This window comes from Coenobita brevimanus, chromosome 40 (genome assembly GCF_032717465.1).
Source record: "Coenobita brevimanus isolate Jiangsu-jjx chromosome 40, ASM3271746v2, whole genome shotgun sequence".
In the NCBI taxonomy this organism is placed as follows: domain Eukaryota; kingdom Metazoa; phylum Arthropoda; class Malacostraca; order Decapoda; family Coenobitidae; genus Coenobita; species Coenobita brevimanus.
This window is the reverse complement of record NC_136993.1, coordinates 760001-772696: the sequence shown is the minus strand read 5'-3', so window position 1 is coordinate 772696 and position 12696 is coordinate 760001. Positions and strand designations below refer to the sequence as shown.

The 12696-nt window shown below is 47.1% G+C and overlaps 1 protein-coding gene across 1 annotated transcript in view; it reads right to left on the bottom strand.

Moving 5' to 3' along the window:
- X11L (amyloid-beta A4 precursor protein-binding family A member X11L) overlaps positions 1-12696 on the bottom strand; it is a 572323-nt gene that overhangs the window by 305111 nt on the left and 254516 nt on the right. The window lies entirely within an intron of this gene.

The window sequence follows — 12696 nt, the reverse complement described above, 5'->3', positions numbered from 1 at the left end:
GGAAGAAGGGAAGGGAAGTGAAGTGAAGGGAAGGGAAGGGAAGGGAAGGGAAGAGGAGGGGAGGGGAGGGGAGGGGAGGGGAGGGAAGGGAAGGGAAGGGGAGGGGAGGAAAACTGCTGGAAATAGGATGGAAAATAATACGAAAGAATGACACACAACGAGATGGGAGTGAGTGAGAGAGGGAGTCAAAGATAAGGAAACGGGGAGAGGGGGGAGGGGAGAGGAAAGGCAGGGAGTGGAGGGGAGAAGGAGGGGAGGAAAGGCAGTGAGTGGAAGGGGAGGGGATGGGGCGGGGGGAGGAGGGATGGGGGGGGGAGGCATAAGACTGAGAGGGGAGACGTCGGGAGATAAGGAAACAGGCGGAGAGGAGGGAAGGAAGGGGGAGGGAGGGAGAGGAGGCTGGGGAGGAGGGAGACGTGAGAGGAGGGGAGGAAAGGGGGAGGGAGAGAAGGGAGGGAGGAGGAGGGGAGAGGGGGAGAGAAGGCAGGAAGAGTTACGATTCTGTGGTGGATTTACAGCGCCAGTTCCACACATCTCATGAGTAATATATTTGCACCATAATGCTAATCCTACACACTTTCTTGTGGCTATACTGAGAGAGAGAGAGAGAGAGAGAGAGAGAGAGAGAGAGAGAGAGAGAGAGAGAGAAGGTAGGACAGAAGAGGAGGGAGGAAGGGCAGTAGGAAGAGAAAAACTGGAGATAAAAGAAGAGAGGTAGGACAGAGGGGAGGAAGAGAGGCAGGAGAGAAGGGGAGTAGTAGCAGTAGTAGTAACAGTAGTAGTAGTAGCAGTAGTAAATATCGCAATAATCATCATCACCATCATCAACACAGCAACCTTCTTTCCAACCCCAAAATTACAAGCCATTATAATAATAATAATAATAATAATAATAATAACAACCACAGCAATCTTCTTCCCAACCCCCAAATGACTGACCATTCCAACAACAATAACCCAATCAGTCTAATTATCATCAACACTAATTCCACTCATTATAAATTTCAATCCATCACGTCAACAACATTACCCGAATTACAGAAGGCCTTTTTAACAACCCCAGTACTGCGTTGATTGCCCCATTAACAACCTGCCAGCCCTAATTGCCCTGTTATTACCTCAGACTAATGACTACGTGCTTCCCAACGTGATAAAGAATGAGTGGCTGTTGTTTGTGTGTTGCGAAAGTCATTAAGGGAGAGTAATAACGTATGGAGATCTCACACACACACACACACACACACACACACACACACACACAGTACTCCTCTCTCTCACACACACACACACACAGTACTCTCTCTCTCTCAAACAAAAACACACACACACACTCCAACATACACATAATACTCCTCTCTCTCTCTCTCACACACACACACACAAAACACCATCACACACAGTACTCCTCGCTCTCTCACACACACACACGCAAAAAACACACACACACACACACACACACAAGAAAGTAGAGGAGAGGGAGGGATGGAGAGAAGGGGGGAGGAATGGAGGGAAGAGTGGAGGAAAGTTGAGAAAACTAGACGAGAGGAAAGGGGAGGAATGTGGAGAAAAACAGAGAAGACTGGAGGAAAGAAATCTAGGGAAGAAAAAAGGGGGAGGAAAGCTATAGGATAGGGATGGATGGAGAGAAAACGGGGAGGAAAGGCAGAGGAGGGGGAGGGATGGAGAGAAAAAGAGGAGGAAAGGAGAGAAAGAGAGGAGAGGAGAAGCCAGGGAGAGAGTGGTTGGGAAAGCAAGACTGTCTTTTGTTTTGCGCCTCTGGGAAATAGGTTTAAAGAGGCACTAGCACCTGCTGAGAGAGAGAGAGAGAGAGAGAGGGAGAGAGGGAGAGAGCAAACACTGATCATCATATGGCCACATCACTTTCTCTAACACAAACACACACACACAAACCTAACTCCACACATACTTACCCAAGAACCAAACGTATACTCACCTCAAAATATACCCACGATATATCAACATAAACCATGCCTACAAATATGACGTAAAGTATGCCAGTATACCACGAATAAATAAATCACGTACATATGCTAAGGTATATAAGCTCAAAGAAGCTCGGATGACGCAAGATATAAGCAGATGAGAGAGAAATATGCCGCTATACCTATGACGTAAATAACAGCTATAACGTTAAGTATGCCCAGATGTGACGTATAACATTCCAAGAAGTATGACGTAATATACCCAGATATAACGTAGAATATGCCTAGATATAACGTAGAATATGGTCTCCTTCAACGACTCTTGTATATATAGATCTTGGTTCGTGGGATCAATTGAATGGTGCTGGGTGGTGGTTTTATGGGCGTGTGTGTGTGTGTGTGTGTGTGTGTGTGTGTGTGTGTGTGTGTGTGTGTGTGTGTGTGTGTGTGTGTGTGTGTGTGTGTGTGTGTGTGTGTGTGTGTGTGTGTGAGAGAGAGAGAGGGGGGAGGGGAGGTCACGAGGGACGAGGAAAACAAACGAGTATCTGAGCATCTCGACCATAAACGCGTTGGGTGATGGACGCTTCCCCCAGTGAGGAGGAGGAGGAGGAGAAGGAGGAGGAGGAGGAGGAAGGGGAGGAGAAAAGACAAGGCATCAAGCAACAGACGAAAGATGGATGGAAGGGAGGAAAGAAGGATGGAAGAGAGGAAAATGATGGAAGGAAAGAAGGATGGAGGGGAAGAAAGATGGATGGAAGGCAAGAAAGATGGATGGAGGGGAGGAAAGAAGGATGGAGGGGAGGAGAGAAGGATGGAAAGGAGGAGAGATGGACAGAAGGGAGGAAAGAAGAATAGACAGGAGAAACGATGGATGGAAGGGAGGAAAGACTGGGATGAGAAGATGGTAAAGAGTTTAGACAGAACAATTAAGGGAATGGAACGGTGTGTGTGTGTGTGTGTGTGTGTGTGTGAGAGAGAGAGAGAGAGAGAGAGAGAGAGAGAGAGAGAGAGAGAGAGAGAGAGAGAATATATATAAAAGTACTCATAATACGTGACACATATAGATAAGTAGGTAGGTAGGTAAGTAGGTAGGTAGGTAGATAGTGGACTGAACGACCCTTTTCCAATATTAATAAGCAATACAATATGGAGTATAGGGACTTTTTCAATTAGAGTTTTACCTGCCAATTCATATCACCAAGTACTCGACCATATGGACGCACCCTAATGTATCAAAGGCGACGCTCGCTCTCTCTCTCTCTCTCTCTATTTTATCGTCATCCTTCCATTTCCGACATACGTAAATATATACCTTTAATCTATCTATCCTCTCTCTCTCCTCACACTGAATCCACTGTTTCTCGTATTAGTCTTTTCTCTTATTTCTACTTCAGTAACTCCTTTTATCTCTCTCCTTCCCTCCTCCTCCTCCTCCTCCTCCTCTCCTTTGTACCTACACACACACACACATACACAAACCAGTCACACACACACACACTCAAACCAGTCACACACACACATACACAAACCAGTCACACACAAACACAAACCAGTCTCTCTCTCTCTCTCTCTCGCACACGCACACACACACACACACACACACACACACACACACACACACACACACACACACACAGGGTCAATTCTTTCTCTCCAGTTTTCGCGGGGCTGATTTTTCGCGACGCCCAGTAAACCACTTTCCAATACCATCCATCTTTCCACTGGGGAGACGCCGCTGATCTGGGGAGGGGAGGAAGGGAGGGAGGGGAGGGGAGGGGAGGGGAGGGGAGGGAAGGGAAGGAGGGAGGAGGAGGGAGAGAGGGGGAAGGGAAGGAGGGAGTGAAGAAGGGTGAGAGGAATAGGGAGGGAGATGGCAGATGACAGGGAGAGGGAAGGAGGATGGACGAGAGAGAGAGAGAGGGGGGGGGGTACTAGAAGGGACTGATTCGGGGAGAAAGAGATAGGGAAGGGAGGGAGGGAGGGAGATGATGCAATGAGAGGATAAGGGAGTGAAAAGTGGGTGGAGGGAGGAAGGGAGAGATGGAGAAGGGAGGGAGGAAGGGAGAGATGGAGAAGGGAGGGAGAGAAAGGACGCAATGGGAGGAAGAGGGAGGGAACAGTAGGAGAAGGGAGGGATGGAAGGGAGTGAGAAGGGAGGGAAGAAAAGGGAGGGAGAAGCAAGACAGGGAAGGATGCCCGAAGAGAGGGTGGAGGAGGAGGGGGGAGAGGAGGAGAGAGGAGGAAGGAAAAGGAGAGAATGGGGAGAGAGGAGGAAAGATGAACAGTGAAAGGTATTAAGAGGGAAGGAAGGCGAAACAGTGGAGGAAAGGAGAGAGAGGGAAAGCCCGGAGAAAGAGAGAGAGAAGGAAAGAAAGGGAAGGAGTGGAGAAAGGGAGAGAGGAGAGGGAAAAGAGCGAAGGAAAGGAGAGAGAAGGAAGGAAAGGGAAAGAACGGAGGAAGGGAGAGAGGAGGAAGGAAAGGGAAAGAACGGAGAAAGGGAGAAGGGAGGGAAGGAAGGGAGAGGAGGTGATAGGACAGGGAGGGGAGGGAGGAAAGGGAGAGGATAGGGAGAGGAGGGGTATGAGACAAGCGCTAATGTGCGAATGGAAAGTAAGCCAATTTCCAATACCAAACGTCTTCCCACTGGCGAGGAGGAGGAGGAGGAGGAGGAAGAGAAGAAAGGAAGGAGGAGAAGAGAAGGGAGGAAGAAGGAAAAAAGGAGGGAGGAAGAAGGGAGGAAGGGACGGGGGAAGGAAGTGGAGATAGACAGAGAGCGAAGGGAGAAAGGAGAAGGAGAAGAGAGAGAAGGGAGGAAGAAGAAGAGAGAGAAGGGAGGAAGAAGAAGAGAGAAGGGAGGAAGAAGAAGAGAGAGAAAGGAGGAAGAAGAAGAGAGAGAAGGGAGGAAGAAGAAGAGAGAGAGGGGAGGAAGAAGAAGAGAGAGAGGGGAGGAAGAAGTAGAGAGAGAGGAGGGAGGAGGAGAATAGGAAGGAGGGAGAAGGGAGGAGAGGGATGGGGGGAAGGAAGAGGAGAGAGTGAGCAAGGAGTTAAAAGAGACAGTGGCTGAGAGACGTGGAAGAGAAAGTGAAAAGTGAGAGAGAAAGATATAAGAGAGAGAGAGAGAAAGGGTGAAAGGAAGGATAGCAGGACATGGATGAAGGGAGACAGGTGAGAGGAAAGCGAGGAGAATGTGAAAAGGGGAAGGAGGGAAGAGCGGGAGGGAGGTAGAGAGAGGAGGGAGGGAGGGAGAGAGGAGAGATGGAGGGAGAGAGAGAGGAAGGGTGGAAGGAGGGAGAGAAAGAGAGAGGAGGGATGGAGGAAGGTGTGTGTGTGAGAGAGAGAGAGAGGGGGGGGGAAGGAAGGACGGAATGTGGCAGAAAAGATGAGGAGGAGGAGGAGGGAATGAGAAAGAGGAGGAGAAAGAACAGGGAAAGGAAGGAAGAAAGAAGTTAGAACTAAGGAGGAGGAGGAGGAGGAGGAGGAGGAAGGAAGGAAGGGACTTTAATGTATAAGACTGGGTAAGGAGAGAGAGAGTGTATAGAGGCCATCCATCTTCTCTTAGCACCTGCCCTGGTGAATTTGTCCAGGGAGGGAGAGAGGAGGGAAAGGATGGAGGAGGGAGGGAGGGAAGGGAGGGAAAAGGAGGGAGAGAGGAGGTAGGAGGGAGAATGAATGAATGTTGAAAAGGGAGGAAAGAAGGAATGAGGTTGGATATAGTGAGCAGTAAAATGCAATTTATGTAGAAAAGGATGAAAGGAAATGAATGAGGATGAGGAGAGGAATGAGAGGGGAAGAGGAGGGAAGGAGGGGGAGGGAGGGAAGGGGAGAGAGAGAAAGAGAGAGATGAAACTGAAGAGGAAGGAGGGGACGAAGAGGGAAACGTGAAGAGGAACGAAGCGAAAGGATAGAAGAGAAACGGGGAGAGGAGAGGCGAAGAGAAGAGGAGGGAAAGGAAATGAATTTGCCAACATCCTACCTGTGTGTGTGTGTGTGTGTGTGTGTGTGTGTGTGTGTGTACTAGTAAACCTCACGTACATGAAGCCACACGAAGCACAACCATTAACGCACACACAAACTTCTCACACACGTAACCCTTACTCTCCAACACACACACACACACGCACATATATACACAGCCTCTCTCTCTCTCTCACGTCGTAAATCCCATACTTCTTTACACACCCACAGGAAATTAAACCACAATGGTTCATTATTAAGCCAAAAGATGTTATACCTGATTCGCACCTCTCTCTCTCTCCCTCTCCCTTTCTCTCTCTCATAAATAATGGGTTTGTAATGGGTTTTTGTTCAGTGTATGGTGACTTTTGTGTGTGTGTGTGTGTGTGTGTGTGTGTGTGTGTGTGTGTGTGTGTAAATAATGTCAGGATTGTGAAGGATGTTAGTGTAGTTGTATTACTGATAGATAGATGGATGGATGGAGACAGACAGATAGATAGACAGACAGATAGACAGACGGACGGACGGATGGATGGGATATACTCATAGATAGATGGATGAATGGATAGACAGAGACAGACAGACAGATATATAGACAGAAATAGTATACTGATGGATGGATGGGAGAGAGAGAGATGAGGATGGATGGACAGACAGAGAGAGACAGACAGAGGATATAATTGGATGGATGAAAGACACAGACAGAGATGCACAGACAAAGAGACAGATAGACAGAGAGAGATAGAAAGATAGATAGATATAAAACTCTGTGAGCGCACACATACCCTGCCACATACTACGTTGGCGTTGCGATAAGAGGCAAAGATTGAACGAGCAGAGTGAATGGTTGATGGATTACCACTGACGAGGCGCTGATTGACAGATTAATCCACACACACACACACACACACACACACACACACACACACACACACACACACTCGCCATGCACAACCCCCCTTCTCAAACATACGCATACACACACACACGTCATCCACAATCCCCCCTTCTCAAACACATCACACCTCTCTCTCCCTCACACACACACACATACACACATCCTGCACAACCCCCCTTCTCCAACGTCCCTACTCAAGAACGACTGAGCTGAAAAAAGCAAGGGATCTCTGTCATATGTAAAGAAATAGGCTCAAACATCTTTCCCTGAGCGATTTATTTTGGTTATTACATCTTACTGTCCTCTTCTGTGTAATACAAATCTCTCCAATATCTCTAAACTCTGCATAAATAGCGCACAAAAGGATATTAATCAGCCGTATCCAAAAATAAATCGCCAAGGAAAAGGTGTTAGGGAACGTCCTTACCCAGAGAGAGAGAGAGAGAGAGAGAGAGAGAGAGAGAGAGAGAGAGAGAGAGAATCCCGTATTTCTCCGCTAGCATTACTTCTTCCTCATACCCAATAAATAAATCGACTATCTATCTATCTATCTATCTATCTATCTATAGCCAGACGCCATAATCCCTTAAGGGGTGGCCATTTGTCTTTGAGTTAGTTGTTTTACGGGGAGGGGCACCAACCCTCCACCAACCCACTTGTTGACACGTAGGGAGCACGTATGAGTTGGTTATATGGTTACCACCCAGCGATGTAAATGGTTTCAGTCTTGCCACCACAGTACTGGGCATTAGATCGTTTCAGTCTTGCCACAGTACATCGCTATCTATCCATCTATCGCCCGCCCACTCCCTAATCCCGCAAAAGGGTGCCCGCAGACAAAACGCCTCCAAGTCGCTCTGTCACCCACCATTTGACAGCAATAAATAATGAAAATCTGTACGTACAAAATCACCAGCCAACATAATCAACCACATCCAGCGTCCACAAGGCTATTAGTCAGTCGTATCCAAGAATAAATCGCAAAGGGAGAGGTGTTAGGGAGCTTCCTTAACCGATAAGAATAGAGGATTGCCTATACCTACTAAACTGCCAGCCAGCATAACGAGGAGAGTGTATGTGAGTGAGGTGGAGGAAGGGAGAGGAAGGCCAAGGATGAGACGGAGGGATGGAGTGGGGAGGTATATGAGAGAAGGGGGGTTTGAGCTGGGAGCAGGGCTGTGAAATGTTCGGAGACAGGGCGACATGGAGGCGATTTGTTTCTGGCCACCTCTTACGGGATTAAGGCGTCAGGCAATAGATAGATAGATAGATAGACAGAACCCACCTATGCCTAGCCAGTGTCTCTCTCTCCTATGCCAGTCTGTTTAACATATTCGTCCCATTTCTCTTCCCGTACAGGTCCCATTTCATCCTCTCTCACCTCATTTCTATCCTGTCACTCCTGTCCTTCCTGCCTAAACATAATTCTCTCTCCCTCTCTCTCTCTCTCTCTCTCTCTCACTGGTCTATCAATCGTGTCTTTGCTGCCTACACAACATCCTCTCTCAATCTCATACCTTCATTCGTTCACATCATCTCAAACTCTCCCTTTCACTTTCCGTCTAATATCTACACCCGTTCACATCTCAGCTCTCTCTCTCTCTCATACCTATACATGTCCACATCTCAAATATCACTCTCTCTCTCTAATACCTACACCCGTTCACATCTCAGCTCTCTCTCTCTCTCTCTCTACAATACCTACACATGTCCACACCATCTCAAATTCTCTCCCTTACACTCAGCATATACCCCATCCAGTCACTACCTTCGTCCACACACCCATCACAGAAATCCCTTGTAATTAAAGCCCTGAAGGAAAAATATATATCTCTTCCACTATACCCACTTCAATTATTAACCCATTTCCGCCAATTCCACACAATTTAATAAAGCCAAAGGAAAGGAACTCTGCCAATAAAGGAGTTAATATATAATAACCTAATGCTGTAAAACTCTGAACTCTCTCTAGTGTTAATGATGGTTATGTAAGGAATCTTTAAACTATCTCTCCAAAGTTGTGAGAGAGAGAGAGAGAGAGAGAGAGAGAGAGAGAGTCTGTCTGAACTTCCTACCCTCATTTGTCTGCCAGTATTGGACCTCTCCTCCTCTCACCCAATAATGTGTGTGTGTGTGTGTGTGTGTGTGTGTGTGTGTGTGTGTGTGTGTGTGTGTGTGTGTGTGTGTGTGTGTGTGTGTGTGTGTGTGTGTGAGAGAGAGAGAGAGAGTCACCCCGTTTCTCTACCCGTCTCTTCCTCTCACCCAATTTCTAACCTGCCAGTCATGCCGGACTCCTGCATACATACGTCCTTTTAGCCTCTCTCTCTCTCTCTCTCTCATTTCTCCCCCTCTGTATTTTTCTGTGCTATTCCTACTCTCATTTCCTCTCAATCTTCAATTCCTCGTTCCCTAACCTCTCTCTCTCTCTCTCACACACACACACACACACCACTCCTTTCTCCTTCCCTGCATTCTTTTTTCCTGATTCCTACTTCCATTTCCTCTCAAGCCTCAGGACCTCGCTCGCTGCCTCACACACACACACACACACACACACACACACACACACACACACACACACACACACACACACACACCGGTACTCTTTTACCTCCACAAACGTACCCTTCACCACCTCCCTCCCTCCCTCCCACGTTTCCTCTCCCTCTCTCTCACCAACCTCCCTCCCTCCATCCCTCTCTCTAATCCTCTCCCTTCCTCGTTTCCCTCCACCTCAATTACCCTCCCAGTAAACGACCTCTCCCCCACCTCTTCTACTTCTTTCACCCTCTCTCCTTTCCTCTCTTTCACCCTCTCTCCTCTCTTCCCTTTCACCACCTCGCCTCTCCTCCCTCTCACCCTCTCTCCTTTCCGCCCTTTCATCTCTCTCCCTCGCTTCAAAAGGCAAGCCCTCATTACACGAAAGAAAAGGGAGTAAGAGGTGCCCGGGACAGTCTGATTGAAGAACACCAATATTTTGTCCTGTGAAGAGAGAGAGAGAGAGAGAGAGAGAGAGAGAGAGAGAGAGAGAGAGAGAGAATTTAATAATAAAATGGAGACAGGGAGGTACCGTGGCAAGCCTAACTGAAGAATGAAGAGTGAATCATGAATGGAGAGAGAGAGAGAATCAGACAGACACGGAGAGAGGAGGACTGACAGGAGTGAATGGTGAATAGCAGGAGATGAAGAAGGAAGGGATGGTATTCAAGATGGATGTAGATAGACAGACAGACAGACAAGAAAGGGAGTGACAGGAGCCGACATACTTTCTCTCGGTGTGAAGAGGCGAAAGAGTGAATGGTGTGTGTGTGTGTGTGTGTGTGTGTGTGTGTGTGTGTGTGTGTGTGTGTGTGTGTGTGTGTGTGTGTGTGTGTGTCGAAAAATCCAATATACAAGATTTTAATACACGCACAAAATATAAATGCATATATATTGGAGGCGAGTTACCAAAAGACCTTGCAACTTTGATCAAAAAACACTCTCATCTAAAGCAAACACCGATGATTGGATATATATACGCCTGAAAAGTGAAGGGCAGGGAATCATTTGCACACACACACACACACACACACACACACACACACACACACACACACACACACACACACACACCAGAGAATCGTTTGCAAAGTTACACACACACACACACACACACACACACCAGAGAATCGTTTGCAAATGTTACACACACACACACACACACACACACACACCAGAGAATCGTTTGCAAATGTTACACACACACACACACACAAGAAATGTCTGGAAAGTTACACACACACACTGGAGACAACCACATAGTAACTCTCTCTCTCTCTCTCTCTCTCACACACACAAACACACACACACACACACACACACACACACACACACACCTGTAGCTTTCATGTATTCGGTTTCCAAGTCTGCTTTCAACCATTTCCTTTCCAACATCGTCGTCTTTTCTCTCTCCAATATTTACACAGAGACACACGTTTAAGAGAGAAATATCAGTTTCATCTATGTGTTCTTTATACTGATTCTATTTTTCTATTCCGCATTTCTGTCCCGTGCGCGTGATGGCCTCTCCCTCCCTCTCCCTCTCTCTCTCTCTCTCTCTCTCCCTCCCTCCCTCCCTCCCTCTCTCTCTCTCCATCGTATTCGCTCGTGAGGATTTTACGTAAAAAACTGGAATATATGTTCGATAACCGCGGAAAGGTCTTTTATTCTCTCTCTCTCCCTCCCTCTCTCTCTACCACGGGAAGATCTTTTACCATACCTGTCTTTTATGCGTAAATATTCCAACTGCATGTCTGGGAGTCTTGGATTTATCAGACTAAAGGATGCGTTTTTTAATTCGTCAGAACCAAGACTTAGTTTTTCTGGGTCAATTATTCTGTTATCATTTCATTCTCAGGTGCGTGATTTGGCTTAATTACTGTACTTACCTTTTATGGGTGGTAAAGGGTTGGCGATCATCATCTACTCACTTGATGTAGTGCTACCTAACTCTTCCTTCACCTTCATCGTTCTTTTTCAGTCTGTCCTCCTCTCTTCCCATTCCTCCCATCTTTCCTGTCACTTCTTATTACTCTTCTTTCCTTCTCAGGTGGCTTTACATTGAGTGACAAGCCTAATGGTTTTCCGGTAGCCGGGAAACCATTGACAACGCTGGGTGGTAACCATATAACCAACCCGTATGTGTTCCCTACGTGTCAACAAGTGGGTTGGTGGAGGGTTAGTGCCCCTCCCAATAAATCCACTCAAAGACACACGGCCACCCTTTGCGGGATTATGGCGTCTGGCAATAGATAAAAAAACACCTGCTCTCACTTAAAAAAACTATTTACACATTATCCTCGGCCTATTGGCTTCAAACAGATAGACTTTACTCAAAAATATAATGGGCTGTGTAGTTTGTTAGGTATTTAAAAAGAAACTTATATTTTGCTGTTACAATTAAAGGGTCTTACCTAAGGGGATGTGTGTGTGTGTGTGTGTGTGTGTGTGTGTGTGTGTGTGTGTGTGTGTGTGTGTGTGTGTGTGTGTGTGTGTGTGAGAGAGAGAGAGAGAGAGAGAGAGAGAGAGAGAGAGAGAGAGAGGCAAAAAGATAACCAACATTGACGTCATCTTACCTAAGGGGATGTGGTGTGTGTGTGTGTGTGTGTGTGTGTGTGTGTGTGTGTGTGTGTGAGAGAGAGAGAGAGAGAGAGAGAGAAATACTTGAAAAAGAAAAAATAAATTGGAGAAAAACATGAAAAAGGTTGACAGCAGAGAGACGACAACACGGCCTGGAGGCAAAGGAGACGGACAGCAATTGACAAGGGGAGGGGAGGGAGTGGAAAGAGGGAGGGAGGGGAGGAGAGGCAGAGAGGGAAGGGAGAGGGTGAGAGTAAACGGGAAGAGGCATGGAAAGTGGCGAAAAGGGTAAAGGGGAGAGGAAGAAGGGAGAGAAAGGAGGGCAAAGGGAGAGACTAGAGGGGAAAGAGACAGAAAAAAGATTAAATAGAAATAGGAGAGGGGAGACAGACGTGCGAGGGGAAAAGAGGGAAGAAAGGTGAAGAGGAAAAAAACTGAAACAGGAATGGAAAAGGGGAAGGGAAGAGGAAGGGAAAAGAATAAGGCAAGAGGAAGGGAAAAGAGGTATGGAAGAGGAAGGGAAAAGAGAAAGGAAGAGGAAGGGAAAAGAGGAATGGAAGAGGAAGGGAAAAGAGAAAGGAAGAGGAAGGGAAAAGAATAAGGGAAGAGGAAGGGAAAAGAGAAAGGAAGAGGAAGGGAAAAGAGGAAGGAAGAGGAAGGGAAAAGAGAAAGGAAGAGGAAGGGAAAAGAGGAAAGGAAGAAGGAAAGAGGAAGAAAGAGGAAGGGAAAAGGAGGAAAGGAAGAGGCATAAGACTGAGAGGAAGAGGGAGCAAGGCAGGAGGA